Source organism: Ostrea edulis, chromosome 8, assembly GCF_947568905.1.
Source record: "Ostrea edulis chromosome 8, xbOstEdul1.1, whole genome shotgun sequence".
NCBI lineage: Eukaryota > Metazoa > Mollusca > Bivalvia > Ostreida > Ostreidae > Ostrea > Ostrea edulis.
Genome location: NC_079171.1, coordinates 69,246,259 through 69,255,166, shown reverse-complemented (window position 1 = coordinate 69,255,166; position 8,908 = coordinate 69,246,259). Strand labels below are relative to the sequence as shown.

The 8,908-nt window shown below is 35.4% G+C and overlaps 1 long non-coding RNA gene across 1 annotated transcript; it reads left to right on the top strand.

The window, feature by feature from the left end:
• The first annotated feature begins 3,219 nt into the window (after positions 1-3,219).
• On the top strand, positions 3,220-6,202 carry LOC130049281 (uncharacterized). Its single transcript, XR_008797787.1, has 3 exons — positions 3,220-3,322; positions 3,888-4,180; positions 6,032-6,202. It is a non-coding gene; the product is annotated as an uncharacterized LOC130049281 (long non-coding RNA).
• Positions 6,203-8,908: the final 2,706 nt, after the last annotated feature.

Genomic DNA, 8,908 nt, shown 5'->3' with positions numbered 1-8,908 from the left:
CAATATTCAAAATCCACAAAGGACAACACATCTCAATATTCACATAGTACAACATAACTCAATAATCACAATCCACAAATTACAGCACAACTCAATATTCACAATCCACAAAGGACAACACATATCAATATTCACAAACAGAGGACAGCACAACTCAATATTCAGAACCAACAATTCCAACACATCCCAATATTCACAAAGTACAACACAACTCAAAATTCACAATTCATTAAGGACAACACAACTCAATATTCACAATCCACAAAGGACAACACATCACACTATTCACAATTCATAAAGGACAACACAACACAATATTCACATAGTACAACACAACTCAATAATCACAATCCACAAATTACAGCACAACTCAATATTCACAATCCACAATGGACAACACATCTCAATATTCACAATTCACAAAGGACAACACATTTCAATATTCACAATCCACAAAGGACAACACATATCAATATTCACAATTCAAAAAGGACAACCCATCTCAATATTCACAATTCACAAAGGACAACACATTTCAATATTCACAATCCACAAAGTACAACACATTTCAATATTCACAATCCACAAAGGACAACACATCTCAATATTCACATAGTACAACATAACTCAATAATCACAATCCACAAATTACAGCACAACTCAATATTCACAATCCACAAAGGACAACACATCTCAATATTCACAATCCACAAAGGACAACACATCTCAATATTCACAATCCACAAAGGACAACACATCTCAATATTCACATAGTACAACACAACTCAATATTCACAATCCACAAATTACAGCACAACTCAATATTCACATAGTACAACACATTTCAATATTCACAATCCACAAAGGACAACACATCTCAATATTCACATAGTACAACATAACTCAATAATCACAATCCACAAATTACAGCACAACTCAATATTCACAATCCACAAAGGACAACACATCTCAATATTCACAATCCACAAAGGACAACCCATCTCAATATTCACAATCCACAAAGGACAACACATTTCAATATTCACAATCCACAAAGTACAACACATTTCAATATTCACAATCCACAAAGGACAACACATCTCAATATTCACATAGTACAACATAACTCAATAATCACAATCCACAAATTACAGCACAACTCAATATTCACAATCCACAAAGGACAACACATCTCAATATTCACAATCCACAAAGGACAACACATATCAATATTCACAATCCACAAAGGACAACACAACACAATATTCACATAGTACAACACAACTCAATATTCACAATCCACAAAGGACAACACATCTCAATATTCACAAACAGACGACAGTGCATCTCAATATTCACAATTCACAAAGGACAACACATCTCATTATTCAATTAGTACAACACAACTCAATAATCACAATACACAAATTACAGCACAACTAAATATTCACAATCAACAAAGGACAACACATATCAATATTCACAATCCAAAAAGGACAACCCATCTCAATATTCACAATCCACAAAGGACAACACATTTCAATATTCACAATCCACAAAGTACAACACATTTCAATATTCACAATCCACAAAGGACAACACATCTCAATATTCACATAGTACAACATAACTCAATAATCACAATCCACAAATTACAGCACAACTCAATATTCACAATCCACAAAGGACAACACATATCAATATTCACAAACAGAGGACAGCACAACTCAATATTCAGAACAAACAATTCCAACACATCCCAATATTCACAAAGTACAACACAACTCAAAATTCACAATTCATTAAGGACAACACATCTCAATATCCGCAATCCACAAGGACAACATATCTCAATATTCACAATAAGTACAGGACAACACATCTCGATATTCACAACCAACAAAGGAAAACACATCACAATATTCACAATTCACAAAGGACAACACATCTCAATATTCACAAACAGAGGACAACACAACTCAATATTCACAATCCACAAAGGACAACACAACACACTATTCACATAGTACAGCACAACTCAATATTTACAATCCACAAAGGACAATACATCTCAATATTCACAAACAGAGGACAGCACAACTCAATATTCACAGCCAACAATTGCAAGACATCTCAATATTCACAAAGTCCAACACAACTCAATATTCATAAAGGACAACACAACACAATATTCACAATCCACAAAGAACATCACATCTCAATATTCACAATCCACAAAGGACAACACATCACAATATTCACAATCCACAAAGGACAACACATCACACTATACACAATCCACAAAGGACAACACATCACAATATTCACAATCCACAAAGGACAACACATCACAATATTCACAATTCACAAAGGAAAACACATCTCAATATTCACAAACAGACGACAGTACATCTCAATATTCACAATTCACAAAGGACAACACATCTCATTATTCAATTAGTACAACACAACTCATTAATCACAATCCACAAATTACAGCACAACTAAATATTCACAATCCACAAAGGACAACACATATCAATATTCACAAACAAAGAACAACACATTTCAATATTCACAATTCACAAAGGACAACACAACACAATATTCACAATTCACAAAGGACAACACATCTCAATATTCACAAACAGAGGACAGCACATCTCAATATTCACAAACAGAGGACAACACATCTCAATATTCACAAACAGAGAACAGCACATTTCAATATTCACAATCCACAAAGGACAACAGATCTCAATATTCACAATCCACAAAGGACAACACATCTCAATATTCACAATCCACAAAGGACAACACATCTCAATATTTACAATCCACAAAGGACAACACATCTCAATATCCGCAATCCACAAGGACAACACATCTCAATATTCACAATCCATAAAGGACAACACATCTCAATATTCACAAACAAAGGAAAACACATCTCAATATTCACAATCCACAAAGGACAATACATCTTAATATTCACAATCCACAAAGTACAACACAACTCAATATTCTTCAACAGAGGACAAAACATCCCAATATTCACAATATATTTGAATGTATATGTTTGCATTGATAGATATATGTGTATGTTGATGACAGGTGAGATGCAGGTTATGTTTATATATAGATATGAATATATGTTTGTATTTATAGATATATATGTATCTTGCTGACAGATGATATCCAGGTTATGCTGGACAGGACGCTGAATCAGGACGACATGAGAGTTCTAGGTCAGGGTGTCCGAGACAACACGCTGACCCCAAACATATTCAAGCTTATGTTTGAGTCCCGAAGTGCTCCCCCCGTAAGTGATCAAATTTTGACAAAGCATTTTTTCGTTCTATTACAAAACAACTTTTACCAATCACTATTTCTGTGTATTATGTGTGAAGCTAATGTGAAGTTTATACAGGCAGACTGTAAAGTTAGAATGTAGTTAATGCATAGTTAGTGTATAGTTAGTGTAAAGTTAGTATATATTAAGTACATAGTTAGTGTAAAATTAGTGTATAATTAGTGTTAAGTTAGTATATATTGAATGCATGGTTAGTGTAAATTAGTATATTATATTAAATGCATAGTTAATGTAAAGTTATTGTACTGCTAGTATAAAGCTAATATATAGTTAGTGTAAATTTAATGTATGATTAATGCAAAGTTAGTTAGAAGTCAGTGCAAAGTTAATGCATAGTTGTTGTAGACTTGAGTATAGTTAGTTTGAAGTTAATTCATATTCAGAATATAGCTAATGACAAGTTTTTGTATCCTTTGTGTAAAGTCAATGAGTGGTGCACATACGAATTAGAATGTTCCCTTAGCATCATAAGGCACGTAAACGGTGTGACCCATCTGCTAATTTTCTTTTATAGATCAAGGACAAAACAAGTGGTTTTCTTTCACTCCAAGCTCACTGCACCTAGTCGATAACATTGAGATTCTACCCCAGAAAAGCTCAGTCAGTGTGCCGCCATTGATTTCCCAGCATTCCTTCCTGTCGGGATCTTTACCGTGTGATGTGCACTTACTCAATCTTCGGTCCTTACAGCAGAGTTATGATGGACCAATCACACAGAGCGATGACTCAGCACTTCTATTACACATACTAGGACTGGATTGTGGGATTTCAAGACATGGATTACCTTGTACTGAGACACAGGGGAAGGTAAGTGATTGTGGGATATGTAGTAGACAACAGACAGGCGGAATACCGAAACTAGGGTTAGATATAGGGGATTGTGGGATATCTAACTTAGGGAGGAACACCAATGATTGTGGGATATCTAACTTAGGGATGGCTACCAAGGATTGTGGGATATCTAACTTAGGGAGGGACACCAAGGATTGTGGGATATCTAACTTAGGGAGGGACACCAAGGATTGTGGGATATCTAACTTAGGGAGGGACACCAAGGATTGTGGGATATCTAACTTAGGGAGGGACACCAAGGATTGTGGGGGATGTAGCACTGAGTTCTAGGTTAGGTATGTAAAATTGCGGAATGCGTAGCTTTGAGTTATATACAAGGGAATTGTGGGATATCTAACTAGTGACTGAACATCAAGAATTGTGGGATATTTAGCAATGGGCTCTAGGTTAGATAAAGGGTTGTATCGGATGCTTAGTTTTGAGTTAGATATAGGGTATTATGGGGTACTTAGTTTTGAGTTAGATAAAGGGTATTATGGGATGCTTAGTTTTGAGTTAGATATAGGGTATTATGGGATGCTTAGTTTTGAGTTAGATATAGGGTGTCATGGGATGCTTAGTTTTGAGTTAGATATAGGGTATTATGGGATGCTTAGTTTTGAGTTAGATATAGGGTATTATGGGATGCTTAGTTTTGAGTTAGATATAGAGTATTATGGGATGCTTAGTTTTGAGTTAGATATAGGGTATTATGGGATGCTTAGTTTTGATTTAGATATAGAGTATTATGGGATGCTTATTTTTGAGTTAGATATATTGGGTATTATGGGATGCTTAGTTTTGGGCTATACTTACAATGTAGGATATTGTTGGACACATATTGTTGTTTACTGGATCAGGATTCAAAAATTTAGGTTGAACATCACTGAAGAGGCATTCATCGAAATGCCCATCTGGTGCATCTAAATTGGTACCGTATAAGTTTTACATATAGGGCTCACGGCGGGTGTGACGGGTCGACAGGGAATGCTTACTCCTCCCAAGCACCGGATCCCACCTCTGGTGTGTCCAGGGGTCCGTTTTTGCCCAACCATCTATTTTACATTGCTTATAGGAGTTATGAGATAGTACAATGTTCATTATCTTCACCTTTAGATACAGAGAATTATGGGATACCTAGTTTAGGGCTGGGGCAATCTCTACCCAGAGTTGTCGTTCTTTGCTCTCGCATACACCTCTGTCAACGTCTCGAGGGTTTTACATTATTCCCGTAAAATGGCATATATGCTCAAATAAAGTATGGTTTCGCTTCAGTTACAAAAATATACGTAAATAGATGAATACTGAGCAGATGTCAAGTCTTTTTGTGACACAAGAAACATTGATTTGGGTCGAAACGCGGATATGGGGTTGTTCTATTCCACCAAGGCTATACATAGGTACATGGAGAATGCATAGTAATGGGGAAAAACTACAAATAATTGCTTGTCCTACATTTTCCTGATATTTTATAAAGTAGTTCTTAGTTTTATTAGGCGTAAAAAGGTGTATTTACATGTGGAATAACATTGCTTATTTTGAGACGTTGACAGTGGTATATATGAGTATAACGATACAGAATTATGGGATACCTAGTTTAGGACAGGAGAGGATTGTGAGATAGCAGGCTCTAAACCTGTGATATACATTTGTTCACTGGTCCTCTGTTAAACGTTTTCTATTAGTTTACATTCATAGAACAGTAAGAGAGAGTTGCGTCATTAGTGTGGTTCCTGTGATGTAAACATTCCAGTACATGCAATAGGAGTTATCTACCATACCTTACACTACTGCCCAGGTACATGCTCTCTCAAACACTTTATCTAGGTCAGATTACGGGATCTGTTCAGTGACACGCTAGGGGTGAAGGAGATGCGGCGGACGTCCTTGACATTACTACACGACAAAGGCCCCACATCGCTAGATAGTGACCTTACCTTGAATCCCATGGAAATATACAGTGTCAAGGTCAAATGGTGAATGTTTATAATGGGAGTGATTTTGTAATTGTTTTATGTGATAAACGGCCATGTAAACTGAAGATACTGTGAAACTGGGTGTGATAAAAGGCTGTATAGACATAAGATCCTGTGAAATGCATTGTGTTAAGACTGTAGAGATTTCAAATGCTGTGAAATTGAGTATGCTAGTGAGATTTATAGACTTGAGATCATTTGATATTTAGTGTGACAAAAGCTGTACAACCATGAGATCCCGTGAAATTGAGTGTGATAAAAATTGTATAGACTTGTGATCCTGTGAAATTGAGTGTGATAAGAGTTGTACAAATTTGTTTTCCAGTGAAATTGAGTGTGAAGTAAACTGTACACATGTACATACTTTTTATGCTGTGAAATTGAGTGTGATAAAAGATGTATATTCTTGGGATCTTGTGAAAGTGAGTTTCAACTTTTTATTGGACAGAAAGCTGCGCTATCTGAGTAGGACTGTGTCAGAGAGTGTTTAGATGTGATCTTCATTATCCGACTATGTCATGTAAATGAGCTTACATCAGGCCAGGATTTCTCGAAAAGAACTGAAGTCGAAACTTGGACTAAAGTCTGAGAGTTTACTCAAATATTTACTGCTTAAATAAAAGAAAACTGAAACTTAAGTTTGAGATTTTTTTATGAAATCCAAGCCAGATTTTGGACTCAATTTAACGCGGGAAACAAATAGTGTAAGAATGAGAACGAGATAGAAAGTAGGCTCATTCAATATTTTATATTTGCTGAAACCAAGTCTTTAGGTATGTTTTCAACACCACATTTGGATATATGTAGTTTTCATATGTAAATATGGTGCACATGTATCTGTTTGATTTTTTTTTTTAGGTTTTCGTGAGTTTTGTAGTACATTGCAAAATTCTAAGTTGAAGTTATTTCAGAGACAGTCTCAACAAATGACCAAAAAACTAAAGGAAATATTTACTCTTGAAAGGTTTTAATTTGTGAATGGGATTTCATGTGAAGTCTGTGTTGATGATTGAAATGGACTCTGGTGTGTCCAGGGGTCCGTGTTTGCCCAACTATCTATTTTGTATTGCTTGTAGGAGTTTTGAGATTGATCACTGTTCGTTATCTTCACCTTGCATTAAGATTCCTCGATGAAGGAGATATGTTTTAAATATTGTCAACCTTTCTATCCCCGGTGACAAGAGACGGAGTTTCAATGACAAGTGGTATTGAGATCCCGCTAACTAAAACACTATTTCATTTTTGTTCATCTCAAATTTAAGAAATAGTTGCTACTGACTTATTTCCTCGTAAAATAGGAAATGTGCTTAGATTTGGTGCCTAGAGGTTAAGGCTAAACATTGATGTTTATCATAATAACCCGTCTATTATGAGAAAGTAATCTGTGTAATAACTGGCTCCACACTTACTATCTTTAATCGCAAGTTAATGAAATTACTGCATTTGACCTACCTCCGTGTGGAGTAGAAAGAGTGTTTAGATGATGTTGCCTCAAGTTTTAGTACAAGAGTTTACAGAGAAACAGATTGTTTTACTGATGTTTTATTGATAATTCGCTTACTATAATATACTACATACTGCAATTTAACAATTAACACAATACAATGATATAATTCTACTACACTGGAGGTTGATGAGAAACACGTTGTTTTTTGTGCAACACAAATATATATATCATGATTGCCAACTTATCAAGAGAATGATTTCAGAAACATTTTATAAATACTCTACATATCAGTAACTTGGTGTCTTATAAACCAGAATGGTGCAATCATCTAGTGGTCAGATAATGTTAGTTTTCTCTCAAACCTACCAAAGGCATCAGGGCAGTGTGACTGATATTGCCAGGTGATCTATATTTTATGATGATGTTTTGCTGACCCTAATGTTGTTTTTATGGAATTATATTAATTCAATTCAGGATTGGTATTTCAATTCTGTGATTTTTTTAAATAGACAGGTGCGTGTTTCATGGATTGTCTGTTTCCCTATCCACCCTTCAGTTTTTGAAACCCCGACCTCCTGCGCTGTTCCCTGCGAGAAGCGTGTCTATGCATACAAAATTGTAATAGTATCATTAGCGGATGTGGAAATATCTTGTATGTCACAAACATGTTACCACACCCATCAAGTATTTGTGTATTGTATGGATGCATGGATGTTGACTTATAAACAACTCAGGAATTATATTCAAATCCCTGCAGAATATCGGATGTGAAAGAATACTGTCGTTGTGTATGTGTTGTTTTTTGTATTTAAATGACATGTATTATTTTATTTTATTGGTGATATGAATGTGGATCAGTGATGTATAATGCTATATATATTGTGATACACGTAAAAGAATGGCCCATTATGTCTGAAGTATGAAAATTGATTCATTACATATCATGTATGGATGGCCATAATGCGTGAAACATGTATGTGTATAGCTTTTATTGGATACATGTACGAATGTATGATAATTTATGACTGTCCGATTATCTTGGATACTTAACTTCATTAGTATATGACGTTTAGATGTTATCTTGATGTCATGTTCATATGACCTTTCGTGGTTATTGTGACGACATACGTGATGCTTAGAGGTTATTATAAAGACGTCCATGTGATGTTTAACGGTTATTGTGACGTCGTATTCACGTGATAAACGTTGTGTAGGATCGTCCTATTTAACATCTGCTGATAACAGTCGTCCTTGTTTTATGTCGGGTGTAACCAGTGATAA